This window comes from Bos grunniens, chromosome 21 (genome assembly GCF_055505025.1).
Source record: "Bos grunniens cultivar Pamir isolate PY7600 chromosome 21, Bosgru_T2T1.0, whole genome shotgun sequence".
In the NCBI taxonomy this organism is placed as follows: Eukaryota; Metazoa; Chordata; class Mammalia; order Artiodactyla; family Bovidae; genus Bos; species Bos grunniens.
The window spans coordinates 69923241-69940162 of NC_141185.1; the positions used below are offsets into that span (position 1 = coordinate 69923241).

The 16922-nt window shown below is 50.8% G+C and overlaps 1 long non-coding RNA gene and 2 pseudogenes across 1 annotated transcript; 1 reads left to right on the plus strand and 2 right to left on the minus strand.

The window, feature by feature from the left end:
• LOC147349945 (ankyrin repeat domain-containing protein 26-like) overlaps positions 1-16922 on the plus strand; it is a 510210-nt pseudogene that overhangs the window by 25922 nt on the left and 467366 nt on the right.
• On the minus strand, positions 2902-3198 carry LOC147349946 (liprin-alpha-1 pseudogene; annotated as a pseudogene).
• On the minus strand, positions 5589-12573 carry LOC147349947 (uncharacterized). Its single transcript, XR_015150621.1, has 3 exons — positions 12442-12573; positions 8606-8685; positions 5589-6007 (listed from the first exon to the last, which is right to left on the minus strand). It is a non-coding gene; the product is annotated as an uncharacterized LOC147349947 (long non-coding RNA).

The window sequence follows — 16922 nt, forward strand, 5'->3', positions numbered from 1 at the left end:
GAAAACATACAGAACTGTTCTTTTCCAAATACTCAGAAAGAAATCAAGCATGAAACCACAGAGAAATCATCAAAGAATTTTAAATATCACCTAATTAGCCAATGACGCGAATTCCAAAAACAGTGTGTCAGAAGACCACAAAATGGCCTAGTTACCACTTCACAGGCTGCTAAAATGATTCACGGTTAATTTAATTATAAGCTGACTAACAATGCAGCTAACATGAAATGGGTGGTAACAGAAAAAAGAGATAATACAAGTCCAGTAACAAAGCAGAGTGTTGTACAAGTGATTTCATGGGGTAAATAGCAATGCACTCACAAAACCTAAGCTAAACATGCAAGAAAGCTGGAACATGTGCTTTACAGCTGCACACTCTGTCACCAAATGCCCTAGGTCGTCATCCCAGTTTTAGACTTGGAAAAGTGAGGCAGCCCAACGTCTTCCCTGGGGCCCTGGGGCACTGGGCTTTTAACCTGGTCTCACATGCAGAGCTGGCCTGAGCACGTAGCCAGGTCCATCAGCAAGCAGACCAGTGTAGATTCTTGGTTTTGTTCTCACCGCATGCCCTGCACCCTGCAGCCAGGCTTCCTCAATGGAAAATGTGCTGCACGGCTTTCCCATGCCATGAGAGCTGCCTATGGTTACTTTCACGAAGCTGTCTGCTCCCTGAGAACAGAAACTTCCATGAAGCTGCTGTGCCCAGCACAGGCCAGGCCCAAGGTTACAGAAGCAGGCTCTGGCTGAGTTCATGATGACATGCTCAGCTGGTGGTCCAAATATCAAGACTAATTTGTCACTGTGCCATTGTGGAATGATTAAAGACTAGGCAGTTCAAAAACTTTTAGACCTCTGAGTGTAGCAAATGTACCTGATTTTCTTCTGGGTATAAAGACAAAAAACAAAAACCAAACAAACAAACAAAAAAAGAGTTTGCTGGGGGAGGGATGTGGCAGGGAGGAGGCAGACAGATACCAGAGTCATGATGCCCAGCCGGTCTCCCTCCCGCGCCGGGCTGTGCCGCCTCCTTCTGGGCTTGGGTTGGGGCGGGCAGGAGCCGGCATGCGAGGAGGTGGCAAGCAGGTTGAGGGAGCTCATTGATTTAAAACGATGGAGGCTGCCTAACCTCCCCCTGCCCTCCCTGCTGTCAGTCTCCTCGGCTCGCTGCTTCATGTTCTCCTCTTCTTCGATCAACCTAAAATAGAATAAAACCTGTCACCTGCCTTTGTCAGCAGAGGAACCTGTCTGGACAATAAATTTGGGCTGGCATTCTGTGTCATGATTAGCAAATTCCAGAAACAGTTGCTCAATTAACATCTCTGCCAAAAATTTCTACTTTTCCTCTTCTGAATATTCTCAAACCTAGAATAACAGCGTTGAGTCTTACAAACTGGCCCTGATCATTGATGCTTGATTTTACTTATTTACTCTAACATTCTGAAGGGGCCCTGGTGGCGACTCTTTTCATGTGAGAAGGTACCTCAAGTTGACAACCCTTACCATGCCTGCTCTCAGGGCAGAGATGCATGTCAGTGCCTCAAGTCTTTTCCACTGGGAATCGGGAACTCTGTACAATCAAAACAGCAATTCACGAACAAGCTGGAGTTTTGAAACACAAGTATTCAGACCAGATGAAGTGCTGAGTTGATTTTTTTTTTTTTTTTTAGGGTTGTATATATACAAATGCATCACTTGATGAAGTTCTCCACCAGCTTTGTGTGAGTTTCTGGATTCATGTCAATGTGCTGCATTAACCTAGAATTCACAGTTTCTGCTCTTCTCCCCTAATGTGTGGTGGATGATTTTATATAGCATTTTAAATACACAGTTATGCAAAAAAAATGATTTTCAAATTGAAATACAAGATTGTTACAAGAAGTAAACTCTCCAGCTTCACTTCTACTTATACATCTTGAAAGGTTTTCACTGTTGATAACAAGTTGATGGACAAAATTTACCATTTACATCAAGTCAACTTGTTGCATAAGGAAAAATCACTTTTACCTGACAACTTGCTGTAAAAATAAAAACATTAATATATAACCATTCCTTACTTCCTGCAGGGACACAGAAAGACCATCTTTCTGAGCTTGTCTGTGCTCAAACACGGCCCACAAAGCTGTCTGTCTTGGCGTCAAATGGGCAGGCTGTACCACCTGCATTTGCTGGTTGTCCTGTTCACCTCCTGCCTTTCCCCAGGCCCCTCGCTCTCGGCCAACAGGAGTGGGCACCTTGGCCTGGGCTGACGTGACAAGAACAGTCTGAGCAGCAGCTCTGCCTGGTACTGTGCAGGGTCAGCGGCCTGCGGCCACTCTGAATGTGGACTCGGGACATGGGCATAGCTGTGCGGGTGTGACACCAGGCAGGCCTCAGTGCCCCCAGCCACCCGACTGCACCCAGACCCAAGGCCCCCTGCTCACCAAGAAGCAGGCCTTTGGATTCTATCTCGTTTTGAAAATTGTTATAACTGCCAAGACGGTGTCTAAAGAAAACATCTTAAATATACTGATGAAATGAGAAAAACTCAAACACATGTCCTTGGACCACTGTTTTACAACAAGTCAGTCTTCACACTGCATTAAGTTAAAAAGGAAAATGCAGATCTGAGTGGGAATTTGCCAACCCCAAAACCCCAGCTTTCACCAGGTGGCTTTTCACCAGAACGTGGGGGGGCTCCGAGGGACACAGGAGTGTGCACGGGCCACAGGGGACACCGCATCTGCACCTCACCCACCTTGGGGCTCAGAGCTGAGGGGGGCACCCCACAACGCCCCCCCACAGAGTGCTGACACCGCACCATGGACAGAATGCCCTGGCTGACCGAGCTCTATAATCAAAGGCAATCTCAAAACTGAAAATTCTTGAAGCAGACCTGAGGTCAGGTTTCTTACTATGGAACACTCAGACGTCCCTAGGAGAAGACAGCTCCTCAGAGAAACCGAGTTTCTGGGGAGCTGACTTTGCAATCACCCACTGGATCTCTTCGTTGATGGCGTCCAGCTGCTTCTGCAGCATCACAGTCAGAGTCTCGGCATCAGCCTGCCCGCTGGGCAACAGCTGAGTTGGCGAGCTGAAGAGGGTGACCCTGTCGCCCTCACCGTCAGACACGCCCTCGTCACTCTTGAATGCCTGAGCCACGTTGGCCAGCACGCTGGCTTGCTGAGCACGCTCCCAGTCCTGCTTCTTCAGGGTGTGCATCTGGGCATGAGAGGACCACTTCTCGTCAGCGACATTCAGGGCAGCTCAAGTCTATCAGGAACTGAACCCAATTTTACATGGAAGCCCTGACTGTGGATAAATGGGCCATGCTCATGAGACACTGCCATCTCTTAAGTGAGCAGGATTGAAGAAACAGGCACAGGGACAATCCAGTTCCTAGACGGCCTTGTGACACTCAGGTCTCAGGCATACCTATGAGGATATTCACAAGGGTGGGCTGATGGAGTCAGAGACAGAAACCGAAAATTACAAAAATACATCCATGCCTCCATCAGCCAGGCTGGAGGAAAATAAGAAAAAAGAACACTTCAGCTTGGCAGCCACTGTGTTCCTATCAGCGGTCATCACTGGTACCAGTTCACCAGAGAGTCCCGTCCTCGCAGGCTCCCAGCCCTCCGTTTCCCAGGCTGGTCTGAACATCCACAGACAGGAGTGAGCAGGGGCAGCCAGGGGACGGGAGGGCCAGCCCCTCCACGGTTCTTCTCTTGGGGCACAGGCCCTTGGGCTGTTCTGGGGGATGGCTCCTCACACCGCAAGGGTGGCTCTGTCATCAGAGACACACGGGCGAGTGACTGTGGGGCCCCGTGCCGCCCTCCTGCTCTCACACCTCACACCCTTCTCTCTGAAAACGTCCCCCCTGCCACACTGTCACCCAGGTCCTGCCTTCTTTCCCAGACATGACCTCAAAGGAACTGAGGGGCAGCCTCGAGGTGCTGGCTTGCTGGCTCCCTGTCCCCTGTGGCCAGTGCCCTTGCCTCCTGTCTTCATCATGACCCTGCCCCAGGGCCGGGCTACCCCCTTTGCTGGCTCCAGGACCACCTGCCATCATTCCTCCTCTGGTCCAGCAAACCAGCTGCCTATGGGTTCACCCCCATCAGCCCGGTCAGCACGTCCTCTCCCTTCTCTCGCCTTCCAATCACACAAGGGGAACCAGCAGATTCCTCCTCCAGGGCTCCCTGCAGCACCCTCTGCTGGTCTCTGAAAGCTTCCTGGGAGTGGCCTCTACAGTCCACCTCCCCGCCTGGTCTCCAGTTCTCTACCAGCAGGCAGTGGGCCCTGCCCTGCAGGGCAGCTCCCTGGGGGTTCCAGGAACGCGTGTTATCAAGCCCCCTCCCCTCCTTGCCCTCCCCCATGCCTGCCCCAGCATGTCTCTCCCTGGGCTCCAGGCCCTGCCCTCCCTGCGGTTATTCCTCAGTCCCTTGTGCCCTTCTCATCCTTGGAATGGGGGGTGCCCTAGAGCTCTACCCTTGCAGCCCATCTCTCTCCACTGGCACCCGCCTGGTGACTTTACCATGCTCGTGGCTTTAAATGCCATCTGTATGCCCACGACCCCAAGTCCACCCTGAGCTGAGTGAATCCTCTCCCGGATGCAGGCCAGAACACTCAGACTGCTCTCCTGACATGTCCCTGGGACACCCCATGGGCTCGTCCACCTCAACAGGGCTGAGGTCCAGCTCTTAGCTCCCCGCCCCAGCAGCCCTCCTCACCTCAGGAAACAGGCTCTGGGCTCGAGCTGCTGAGGCCTGAGCCCAGGCTCCTCCCTGATGCGGCCTGCTCTCTCCCTTGTCCCTGCTGGTTGACACGACCCTTTCTCTATCTCCGAGCAGCTACTTCTCTTCCTAACTCCGGGTCTCTGGTTCAAGGACACCCTCCTTGTGTCACCTCGCTGGCCACCCTGTTCACACATGATCATCCCCTCCTCCTCGGACAACTCGGGCACTCTGGTCTCCTTTCCCTGCTCATTACTGTCTGACAGGTTGCACCAGTTTAAAAAGGGGTCCACAAATTCTTCCATCCTCCTCCCTTCAAGAGGCAGAAGGGGCGACTCCTGCTCAGCCCCTGAGCAAGGCAGGACTTCGCAGCTCACTCTCACAAACAGAAGTGAAGGTGTGTGGCCTCGAGACCAGGGCGCCAAAGACCCCAGGCTACACCCCATGCTCTCGCTCTGAGAGGGTGTTCCAAAGAAAGCCAGGTCATGGGAAAGCCACACGGCAGGGACCTGGGCCTGTCCCTTGCAGCCAGGTGAGTCTGAAAGCCTGCCATCCAGCCCTGGGGGCGCCTTCCCGTGTCTGTGCCCTCAGGAGGCCCTGAACCAGGCCTGCCTGCTACAATGCACAAGTACTGTGGACTGTGAGCTGCTCCCTAGGAAGTCACTAAGCTTTGCAATGATTCGTTACATAGCAGTGGATAAAGAACACACACAGTTTTTAATTCACTACTGGAGCCCTACTTCTGACCATGTCTGGCCCAAACTAACTGCTCACTGAATATGGAAGCTCTAAACACAGACATGTATGAACAAATACATGCCATGAATGAGGTGGAAATATAAAGGCACTTAAACTTCCAATGAGAATTCTTCTCATTATAAGCTGATGGATATGTGTATCCATTTACTCGTAGGATGATTTCAAAACTATGCTAATTAGTACCATGCTGGGCCTCACAGTAAGCCACAAGTTATCCAAATTGGTTATTTTAAGGAAAAAAAGCATGCCTTAAAAGTAAACTCATAGCCAGCAAAAGGAAAATGGAAAGACGTAAAGTGATGTATCAGCGCTTTGTTCCAAACCCACCTCAGGACCACAGTGTGAGGGGGCAGGTGCCTCACAAGGTGCCACCAGGGATGGGAAGGTGGCGGCGGGTCCTTGCCTCAGACGGCTCACCGTGCAGCGCTGCCAGCCTGCCTTTCTGGGGGCATCCCAGCACCACCCCATTGCCCGAGTAGTCTGCTGGCCAGTCCACCGCAGGGAACCTGAGATCCGGGGCACTGCCCAAGTGGGGTTGGCTGAAAAACACAGCAAAGAGCAGCGCTGTTAGAAGAAAAGAGAGCTCACTCTGTCAATTAAGCCAGAGCCTGTCCGTTTGGAAGATAGGCAATTTCACAGCAAAAGGGCCCACGGGAGGGCACTGCCCTCCTGGCTCCAACAGCAACAGGCCACCCGCTGCTCCACAGACACTCAGGGCTCATCCCCAGCAGCTGGAAAACTCCCATATGTGGGGAAGGCAGTGCTGACGTGAGGGTGTGGGACTAGGACAGGATCGGTTGTCTGGGGCTGGGGCATCCAGGGTCCCCCTGGAGCCCACTCTCAGGTCCCAGGGCGGGGCCTGCACCTGCTCTGCTTTCCCCTTGGCACCCTACCTCCCCTTCGGCCCGCACCTGCTCTGACCTCCCTCTCCCATGTGAAGTCCATGGATCACAATCAACGGTCTGCCTGGAACACCGTCTGCACTGCTGTCAGTGTTTTTAAAGGCGCCTCAGACAACCCGCAGCAGAAAGGCCTCGGACCCACAGCTCGGAGCTGAGCACCATTGGTGTCTCCCATTAAAGCAGAGGTGAGCATGTCACCAGACTCTGGGCTGAACAAGGCCCAGCACAGATGCTCGGGCCCTGAGCTCTAAGGCCTGGGCCTGCAGCTACCAGGAGCTCACTCAGCAGGGGCCTGCTGAGAGGCAGGGTGGCCAGCCTTGACTGTGAGCCACCTGCACTGCAGGACCTCCTGGGCTCTGCTCAGTCTTGTCCCTGGGAAGAGGGTGGCGCTTTCACATGCAGGAGTCCATAAACCCGGGAGATAGGGCCCTCCTCCAAGGACAGGACACCCCATACGTCTGCACGTGGTCAGGGCCAACAACAAGCTCAGCTTGCTCGGGGTCACACGCTGCTCTGCTCGATGGATTTGCGAGGAACATTGTGCTGCACAGGAGATGGAAGTCTGAAATCTCCCGGAGCCACACCTGTCTTCCCTCCCGTCTCCCCTCCCTCCTGACAGAATTGCTCCCTTCTCTGCTCCACTTCCACCAAGGGCCTGGGGCCAGAACACCCTTGGGAACTGGGTAGGGGGTACGACACAGTCCCACTGTGGACTGCGGACCCTCGAGGGTCCTCTGAGGGCCACAGAGGCCTCCGGGTTGGGTAGCCCCCCAACCATCACCTCCCAGTCCCCTCGCGGGGTGCACCCTCCATCTCTTTCCCCCTCCTCACCCGAAGCTCTATCCTCCCGGAGAAGGTCTCAGAGACAAGGTAACCAGTTCCTCTAGGAGGTCCCACCAAATACGCCGTGCCTGCCCTGCCTGTGAGCCAGGTTTTCAGTCCCCACTCCCTTCCTCCTGAGCCAGCATAGTGCCCCCCACCCAGCCCACACTGCCTGCAAGCCCCACTCCGAAATCCCACCTGTGCTGCTAAGTCACTGTCGTGACCCCTCGAGAGCTGCCTCCTAGAGACATCCCTCCCTCACACCAGCCGCTGTGGCCCACTGTCTTCAGAGCACAGAGGCCCCTCCTGCCCCACGGCTTCTTCCTCTTCTCATCTCTCACTCTCACTGACACACAGTGGAATGGTGACCAGGCCCCAGGCTTCTCCATCTTAACCCCCCAATTGTGCCAGGCCTCGGGTCTTGGCACCAGGGCCCTCCTCATTACCCAAAAACCCCCAAGAGCAGGAGGCCGTGTCCACCTCCTCTTCCTCCACTGTCTACGCAGTCCTCCTCACACCTCATCCACCCGGGGAGCAGGGGTTCCCCACCTCTGACAGCACCAGCCCCTCACCCTGAAAGAGCTCTGCCACCAAGTCCGGCCATGTCCCCTCCCGTTCTGCAGGGCACGTGCTCTCCTTCAACTCCACCTGCCATGGTTTCAGACACAGGACCAATTTCTGGCTCTGCCTTTGTCTCAAATGACATCTCCTTTTCTCTACAAGAAGGCTGGGTGGGGGCCCTGAACTGCAAGGATCCCCTAAGCACACAAACACAGAAGTATGGGCTCCAAACTGTCTCCTAAGTCAGGATTCAAGCAGTAGTCGATTTCCTACAGATGAATGAATGTCACCAGTTAAGCACTTAATAACCTTTGCTAAAGTTTCTCTCTCACTTGTGACCATTTTCCGTGAAGAAGTCAAAGAAACATTTAAATACTTAAGAATTACTGCCCCTATAACAACGAGTAAGAAAAAATCAGGATGCTCAGTAATCTGCTCTCCTCATTCACAAGCCAGGTGATTCCTCCCATTGCAGTCAACGGCAAGTCATGTCTCAGTCTCCACTCACATAAAAAAGACTACAGGTCATTAACCTTCTGTGACTCTTCAGAAACATCAGTGTCACAGTCTCTCAGGCCCCTCAAATGAATACACCCAAATATCAACTGGTCGGCTCCCCACTTCCAAACCTCTGCCTGTGGTTTTAAATGTTGTCAATCCTGTGACTACCACTCCATGGTACCAAGTTTGACCCTAAGGAACGATGCTTGTCTCTTCCCTCTCGCTGGCCACGAAGCTACAGGCTCCTTGAGGTGTGACCATGAGCAACACCCAGTCATACTGTCCACATACCAGACAGGCCCTTGTCACACTTGACAGTGCTGAGGGGAGCTGCCCGGGGGAGCAGCCTACCTGTGGTGGAAGGGAGCCCCTCACAGTCTCGTCTGCTCCACTTCGGCTCTCAGGGTTTCCAGGTTTAGAATCAGCTGGTCCTACGAAACAGCAAATGACACAGCCTGCACCACTTGCTTTCTGGATATAAAATGACTTGCACCAAAATGTGCAGAACAGGTTACATGAGTAGGTATCAACTCCGAACATTTTAATTCTGAGAAAATGTTCTCTAAGTGTCCCTAGCAAATATAAACACTCAGAACAATATTAACCCTTATAAACCATAATGAAGAGGAAGTTCCATCTCAGGTGTAGAAAAGGTTTCTCTGGAGGAAACATCGTAAGCCATGAACAATGATGAAGTGGGTAGAGAGAAGCTGGACTTGGGGCGGGGGTTTGGGTCACGGGGACATGACTCACTCTATTGCCCTCACTGCTTTAAAGTGTCTCCATGGAGCTCACGTGCATTCCTCACATTCATTCCTCTACAGCCCACTTCACTTCCTCATGGGGTAAAACAAGTCAAATGGGCCAAGTTTATGAGTCACTCAAGTCAACCTGGAAGCTCTGTGCTGTCGGCCACAGCAGTCACCCGCCTCGTGCAGCCCCTGAGCACGTGAGACAGGCTGGTGCAAAGCTCGATGTGGAAATCACACAGAGGATTTCAAGATTCGCAGTGAAAGAAGGACGTCAAGTAGCCTATTTGTTTTTAGGAAATTTTAGATTGTGTAGGTGGCTCATATTATCTTTCTGACGCACAGCACAGTCCATGTGAAAGGCTCACGCTTTGTCTCAGCTTTCGGGTGAACCCACAAAGGACTGCTCAGAATTCTGAACCACACATAATGGCCACACACTCTAAACCCATCTATAATGCAAACACATTCAGTGTTCAAAACCAGAAATGCTATACGTGTTACAGCACTGGATTAGCCATAAGGAAAATGTAACTCGACTTCCGCAAGCATCTGCTCAAACTCATGTCCATTGAGCTGGTGATGCCGACTAACCATCTCATGCTCTGTCATCTGCTCTCTTCCTGCCTTCAATCTTTTCCAGCACCAGGGTCTTTTCCAATATGAAAATTCATATTAAAAACGAAATAATTACCTCAAGCAATTTTTAAATGTAATAACAAAGTTGGAAAGTCTGTGTTTTATAAAATGAGCATCAATTTCAAGGTTTAAAAAGCTGTTTTAGGACTTACTGTATTAAAAAATAAAATGGAGAGAAGACAAGAGAATGGTCTATTTGAGATTGGCTCTGTGTGAGAATTTGCTGAGATTAATTGACGGGATGGGTCATGGGTATTTATTATACTACTCCATCCACTTTTGTGCATGTTTGAAATTTTCCATTGTAATACATTTAAAAACAGTTTATTTTCTGATAAAGCAGAGTCTTCTCCAGCAACACAATTCGAAAGCATCAATTCTTCAGTGCTCAGCCTTCTTTATGGTCCAACTCTCACACCCATACGTGACTACCGGAAAAACCATGGCTTTGACGATATGGACCTTTGTCGGCAAAGTGATGTCTGTACTTTTCAATATGCTGTCTATGTTTGTCATAGCTTTCCAAGGAGCAAACATTTTTTAATCTCATGGCTGCAGTCACGATCGACAGTGATTTTTGAGCCCAAGGAAAGAAAACCTGTCACAGCTTCCACAGTAAGGCATCAGCATTCAAAGATTTTTAAAGCAAAACAAAAGTTGACTTTGAATTGGCTTAGTCATAAACAGCATCCTGATCTCAACAGCCTCTGAGCAGCAGTTCTGAAAGTAAGGAAGAGCACCCTTGATCGGGAAACATTGAGCTCTCTGCCTAAGCGGGGAGGGTGCCTCACTGTGGGTTTCACGATGGGAGTCAGAACCACTGCCCCCTGGGAGCCCGCCTGTGAGGCTCTGCAGTCCAGGCCCAAGAACACAGGCATGGTGGGGACAGTACGGACACGTGAGGCTGGACCTGGGATCCCCACTCCATTTCCTGGATGGTCTGTATCACCATGTAGCCAACCTTTCCGGGAAACCTCTCTCAGGACTTGGTGATGTGAGCCTCCACCATCGCCCTTTCCTGATGCGCCTTCTGTCGAAGCGCAACTACTGTTCTCCTCCTGCCTAGGAGCAGCCATCCTACTACACACCGTGTCTGGAACACCAGTTTGGCATTTGGGACTCCAGTGCCACGTCCGAGGCAAACAGGCTCCACACCTGGTCGCCATGCCTTCAGTTTCATAGGCCCCAGGCTGGCAACCTCAGGTTTGTTTGAGGGGCAGTCCTGAGGTCCACCTGTATCCCAAGCAGCTCCCAGACTGGCTAGTCAGAGCAACAAGCAGCCTCTTTGAACGTGGGGACGCCCTGGCCCCTGCCCACCACCTATGGGCGACCACCTCTGGCCCTGTTCCCGAGGAGGTGGATGCCCGGATCAGCAGATGGGGCCACACAGGCACACACTCAGCAGCAGAGATGGGAGTGGCGGAGAAAGGCAGCACTGGCCCCCACCCAAGCCGTGTCTCCTGCCCAGACACCGCTTCCCCGTCAGCACAGGCACCCGCTGCAGTTCCTTGATCTTCTCCTCCAGTTGGGCCTCCATCTGGCGCAGCCTATCTTCTATGCTGCCGTGACTCTGTCCCGCCTGTCGCCCAAGAACAGCATCAGCTCCGCTTGCAACGACCCTGTCCTGACAGCACTCGGGCTGTGACCGCAGGGGCGGCAATTGGGCCATGCTCTATGCAGACCACGGGGCTCGGGTTCAAGGGGGGGCACATCCGCACACCTGCTCATGCAGCCTGCACAGCTTCATGTGTGACACATGGCTCACGGAGGGTGCTGGTGACCAGCTCGTGAGAGGAGACGTGCTCCCCCTGCCCCAGGCCCTGCACCCATGGCCGCTGTGCTCCCTCCTCGGACTGCCTGTGGTGAGCCAGCGTGGGCAGCAGCTGCAAGCACATGGTACACGTTCTACCTTCCTAAGCTGGGAAAGAAGTTCAAATCGTTTAGCCTCCTGAGTGGTAGAGCTTCCGGAAGACAAAAGGTCGGACTACAAGGCAGACCGGGGACGGACAGCAGAGATGCCAGGGGAAAGGAGAAACCAAGCCTGGAGAGGAAGATCACAGGCAGAAGGGTGCCCCCTGGCGGCTGTTAGTGACCCTGCTCTGGCAGGGTCTGCGAGCACCCGACACCGCCGGCCGCCCGCGACCTGACGGCCCCTCAGGTGCTCACTGAGCCCCGGGCAACGCTTCCGACAGCCGCGCCAGCAGACCCGGCCCGACTCTCCATGCCCAGCCAGTGCCCACCGGCAGGGCGGGGCAACACCTTTCCCGCCAGAAGGACGGGGTGGCTGGCTGGCTGGCAGTGGGGATGGTGCCCCCAGCAGCGCCATATCCCAGGGACGCGGCCTCTCACCCGCGGGCTCCTGGGGACGGCCAGTGGGGAGTGGGGCCCCGGGTCTGCATGTGCCCTGCTGGGACTTCTTCAACAAGTGTATGGATAATGACTTAAAACTGTGTTCATTACAGAGCTATTTTGGCCATCTCTTAAACGAGAATGGGATTTTTCGATGTCTCTATCTTGCTAGGTTTTGAGTAGCTGACTGAACTCTGAGCAGCAGTGACTCGGAGCTGAAGCGTCCTAGGGACACACAGAACATGGGACAAAACTGGAGGGAAATTAACTTAGGGATGACACAGAAGCGGGGGCTGCCTGACACTCAGGGAGCGCTCCCATCTCAGACGGGCAGCAGGACCCCCGAGTCTGCGCTCCTGTGTGGACCAAGCAGCATGGGCAGGGGCACGGTGGGACAGCAGGGGAACAGGCCCTCCCAGCGCCCACCCCGCCAGGGACCCAGAACAGCACCTTGGAGAGAGAGGCCACCCTCTGCGCCTGCTCCGCCTCCACCTCAGGCAACGTCTCCACCCTCCGCAGCGTCTGCTGCAGCTCCTCTACCAGCTCCAGGCGCTCCTGCAACTGGCGGTTCTTATCCTCTGTCTACAAAGGGAGAGCAGAGGATCAAAACAGACCGAGAGGTGTAGCCACTGTCACTTTAAGTAAGCTGAGACAAAACCTAAATGCACGTGTCTACTGGATTCCTTCTGTTTTGGAAGCTGCATCAGGGTAAATTTTGTCCCAGTGTTCCTGGGCTTGGTCTCAGCAGAACACCTCCTGCCAGAGTATTTGCTTTTCTTAAATGTTCCCCAAGGACGTATTAAAAAAAAAAAAAAAAAGTTCTTATATAGTAAAGAAGATCATTTTTCCGTAGAGTCTTATTCATTCTTATTGACAAGTTAAGGGAAGAAGGGTTCAGTACGGACCCTTCTTAAAACATCACCAGAATCATCATTTAGAGGGAACCCTACTGACAGCACATGGCCACGGATGTGTAAGCCAAAATATGGCTTGCATCTCCTCTGAAATACAGACCTGATAAGAGCATGCCTGGGGAAATGCCAGTCAACTAATATTTGTAAATGCACGATTATTCTTTTAACAGATCTTCTTACTCTGAAAAACTTTCAATGTAGAACATTTAGACAGATTCGTTTTTAAAAAAGAAAAAAATTAAAGTATCTATAAGCTCAGGTTCCTGAGAGGTTAGCATTTGTTTCTAAGCAGCTTTATTACTTTTTCTGTGTGTGTATTACTCTATGTACATACACAAACAATATGATATGCTTTAAAACCCTCAGAAAACAATAGCATATGGTACACAATATTTTCTGATCTGCCTTTTACAGCCATTATTTTGTATATCGTAATGCTCTTAATTAGCATTCCCCATCATACATTTCAATGGCTTTCTAGTATTTTATTTTTGTGGTGGGGACAATGATACACTTTGGCATGTGGGGACAATGATACACTTTGGCACACACCAGACTGACTCATTTTGTTTTGGAGAAGCCAGATTGGGTTTTCCTGGTTAAATCCTGATTATCTGAGACCACTTGGAACAGGAGTGAGTAAGGCTCACCAAACCACAGGAAGTACAAATCCTAATCAGACTGGAGCTCTAACCCTGCCTTTTGTCACAGTGACCCCAGTTCCCAACAGGCAGCCAGCTGCCATGAAGTTCCCTGCTGCATTCTGCTCTTTCAGTAAAAACCCTACCAAGCCACCAGATTCACGTTCAAGAAAAACAAAAGAGTCAGGAGTGGAATTCCACAAAATGGTTAAACTAAGTCCCAAATAATTCAAACCTGTAAGTTGCAGTCACCCCCAAATTTTTAAAAATGTATTTCTTCCAGTACAGCTGATTTACAATGATGCACATCCACACTTTTGAACGCAATATTTTAGGGTCATAAGAACTTTGCACTGGGACTTGATTTCCAACGTGGGAGTCACATGAAAAGATCTTTACCTTCCTTCCTCAGGAATTCACTACTATAAAAGTCAGACACAGTTCATAAAGGCCATTAGCTGTCGATGCCTAGAATCCTTATTTGTAATTTCATTTTCAAGTTTATCACTGAGGTCATCCTAAGTTTCAAATCAAACATAAAGTTAATGTCCTCAAAATAAAAGTCCTAAACATGGCAGTTTTCTCAGAGGCGAGCAAAAATGTGCCTACCCCAAAGGTCACATTTGCCACGATTGGCACCCATCTGTCTTAAGGTTCTGTCCAGCCACTTGGTTTACCAAGCTTCTTTTCTACATAATGAACCCAAACAGCAAACAAAAAGTATACTAAACTACCTTGTTATTGCAAGAATTCCAGGAGGGAAGGTATCTGGCATGAAGTCAGGACCTCTGTCTGCTACACCATACATGTGGGCTTGACCCAGAACAGGGAGGGACCTTCAACAGATCCAATGGGGAGCTCTGAGGCTCGTTTCCTTGAGGAAAAGTTGGAAAAGTCTCATGCAATTTTCTCAGAATTAAAGTAAGAATATTAACGAGTGGAAACAGAAGTCAAATTGTACGCAACTGGGAGCAGCCTTCTCAAGCCTAGTTCTGCTAAAGCAGAGTTACACCACATGGATGAAACGCTCAAACCAGGACCAGAACTTGCTGCTGGTGCAACTCCTATCCGCCAGTTCAAAATCCATTTCAGGTCCCTCCCTTGTCACTAAGTAACCAATGTGGGCCAAGTCCTAACATTAGAAATGAAAGGTCTTAAAAATGCTTTTTCAAGAATTCTATATGTATTAAACTCTGATACCTAATCTCCTCCTGTTGCCAAAGAGTAGTGTGAATAGCTTATACAAACCTGTGCAAATATTTCTGTTTTGAGTTCTCACACAGAATTACTCACACCAAGCTACTGAACAAGGACACCTGCTGTACTACATGTTGGAGGGGTTCTCTCTGAGACGGTGTCATGGGGGAGGGGTGGGCAGGATGGGTGCTGTCTGTCTGCACACAGAGGAGAGGCGAGGCTCACAGGAGGAGGCCTGAGTCCCCAGCACTCTTCTGTTTTCACAGTGACTGCTAGAGAGTTTCTCATAAATCACGACACCTGCAGACACGACCGCCAGAAACATCATGATTCCACATGGTTACACAGCTCGGGCCTGAGGATCTGAGGGTGAGCAAATGCCACTCAACTTGTCTGACTGCCGGTATCACTGTCACAGCTCCCTTCAAGGAGCAGAACCTAAGAAAACTAGAGAAGATGGCCAGGCAAGCTGCCTCAGCAGAGCCCACACAACATGCTCCCATCTCTCCGAGAGAACGAGCTCCACAGGTGTAATCAGACTCGCCTGAGTGAATCAGAAGGAAATTTCAGCATCATCAGGAACACATTCGACAGGCAGTTGTGGGGCGGGGGGCGGGGGGTGGGGGGTGATGAACCGGGAGACTCAGGTTGACATATATACAGCATTGATACTACACATAAAGTCAACGAGTAAGGACCTAGTGTACAGCACAGGGAAGTCTACTCAGTGCCCTGTGGTGAAGTAAAGGGGCAGGAAATCTAAAAGAGAGGCAGATACATAAATAGATAGACATATGACTGATTCACTTTGCTGTACAGCAGAAATTGACACAGCAGTGTAAAGCCACTATACGCCAATAAATGAATGAATGGATGAATGAATTTTTAAAAAAGGAACACAGTGGGCCCCCTAGAACTTGTGGAAATGAGGAGTCCACACCCAGGGTGCAGCACAGCACCAGGGATGCCCTCATGTTGGTCCACTGCCAACCAACCGCCTGGACCAGGCCTCTTCTACCCTGGAGACCTCGACGCAGAGGCAGGGAGGCAGCCAGTTGTGGTCTCTCCAGTGCTCTGCTCTTACTCACGCAGCCATGCCAAGGCTGAGACCCCCGGGAGAACAAGGGACCCACATTCCACCTCAGGACAACAGACACAGCTGCTGTCACTCACTTCATGGATGTCCCGCTTCAGTTTCCTGTTCACGTCCGTGGACTTGAGGAGTCCTCCTCCATCTCTGTCACATGGGCAGAGAGGGCTTCCAGGCGCTCCTTCATCTGGCTCTGCTCCCGAGACTGCCTCTCTATGATTTTCTGGAGCTCGATCACCTTAGCCAGGTCTTCCTCGTGGCCTAGAGAGCAGTCAGAGGATCTCTAAGGGGGAAAGGAAGCCTTACACAGCCTGGTTTTGGGAGGGAAGGAATACAGTACTTCTGGGCAATCGGTGAGGTCAAAACTGCCTTCTGCGCTCTGGGAGCTCACAGGATCCTCACGGTTGCTCAGAACTACATGGTGCATCGGTGAGAGGTCCTGACAGCCCCACACAGACTGGATGGTAAGACAAGAACCAGACAGAGAGTGAGACCAAGGACGTGCATTTCCATTGGCGCTGGACATGTTTTCTTGCTCGTGATGTACATCAAGCACCCTGTCCGTTAGTATCTTTTCCTGGTTATTATCCTCTGTAAGAATCATCTGCTAAAACCAAAAAAATTGAATCAGAGTAAAGAAATAAGTAAATACAGCAAAACTCCACCTGGAAAAACTCAACTTTAAACTGAAAACACAACATAAAAAGAAAATATATGGTGATGCTATCCATCCGGAATACCACCAGGTGATTAGAGTCAGAATTTGTCTTCTACTGGACAAAGGGGTACTAAGAAATCTGCAGCTCTGAGCCACAAGTCTAGTTTACCAGTCATTAAAATAACCCAGGAGGGAGGGTCCTCAATCAGAAAGATAAATAACATCTAATGCCCACCACTACAGCCTTCATTCTTTTTTAAAACAAAAAGATTCAAATGACAAACCCTTCACGGAAATTACACAATGACTGATCAAACTTACCTCTTTATGTGTGGCACCTAATTCTTCTTCTAACAAACTATACCTTTCGAGTGCTACTCGTAATTGTGCTCTCAACTCAAATAAAAGGGGCTGAGTCACTGTGTGTTGAT